The sequence below is a fragment of the Schistocerca cancellata genome, chromosome 7, assembly GCF_023864275.1.
Source record: "Schistocerca cancellata isolate TAMUIC-IGC-003103 chromosome 7, iqSchCanc2.1, whole genome shotgun sequence".
Taxonomy (NCBI): domain Eukaryota; kingdom Metazoa; phylum Arthropoda; class Insecta; order Orthoptera; family Acrididae; genus Schistocerca; species Schistocerca cancellata.
Window position 1 is genome coordinate 279,464,004 of NC_064632.1, and position 768 is coordinate 279,464,771.

Consider the following 768-nt stretch of genomic DNA (forward strand, 5'->3'; position numbering starts at 1 on the left):
AAAATATCTTGGGTAAAAGCAAAAAGTGCAAAAAGTCCTCATGAGAACCTGGAAATCTTTTCTTGAGGAAAAATGAACAAAACATTATTGCTATGGGAATCTTCGTCTACGTTAATGAGTGAGATATCTACAAAACTGTAGAAAAATTCTTGCAGAAAGTAGCTTTTTAATAGCCAGAGTTGTCCGTTGTACCTGTTGAAGTTGTAAAAACGCGAGAAACGAAGTCAGCGACGTACTACACAAAGCTGCCCTGCTTTTCAGCCGTACAGAAGTAGCATTCCGGTTCTAGTATATTTTCTAGCAGTGCTGCTGAAGGTGCCATGCAGTTGATATGGGCCAATATTTTACAGACACAGAACCACATTTTGTTTGGATCTGCAGTGCATTCCGCTTCAAAATAGTTTCTCGCGCATCACAACTTTGTTATAGACAATCTCATACCAAACTTCCTGGCAGATTAGAACTGTGTGCCGGACCGAGACTCGAACTCGGGACCTTTGCCTTTCACGGGCAAGTGCTCTACCAACTGAGCTACCCAAGCACGACTCACGCCCTGTCCTCACAGCTTTACTTCTGCCAGTACCTCGTCTCCTACCTTCCAAAGTTTGCAGAAGCCCCCAGGCTGTGGCTAAGCCATGTCTCCGCAATATCCTTTGTTTCAGGAGTGCTAGCTCTGCAAGGTTTGCAGGAGAGCTTCTGCAACGTTTGGAAGGTAGGAGACGAGGTACTGGCAGAAGTAAAGCTGTGAGGACGGGGCGTGAGTCGTGC

The 768-nt window shown here is 45.6% G+C and overlaps 1 non-coding gene across 1 annotated transcript; it reads right to left on the reverse strand.

Annotated features, from left to right (window-relative positions):
- Positions 1–467: 467 nt before the first annotated feature.
- Trnas-uga (transfer RNA serine (anticodon UGA)) lies at positions 468–542 on the reverse strand. The gene has a single exon. It is a non-coding gene; the product is annotated as a tRNA-Ser (tRNA).
- Between the last annotated feature and the right edge of the window lie 226 nt (positions 543–768).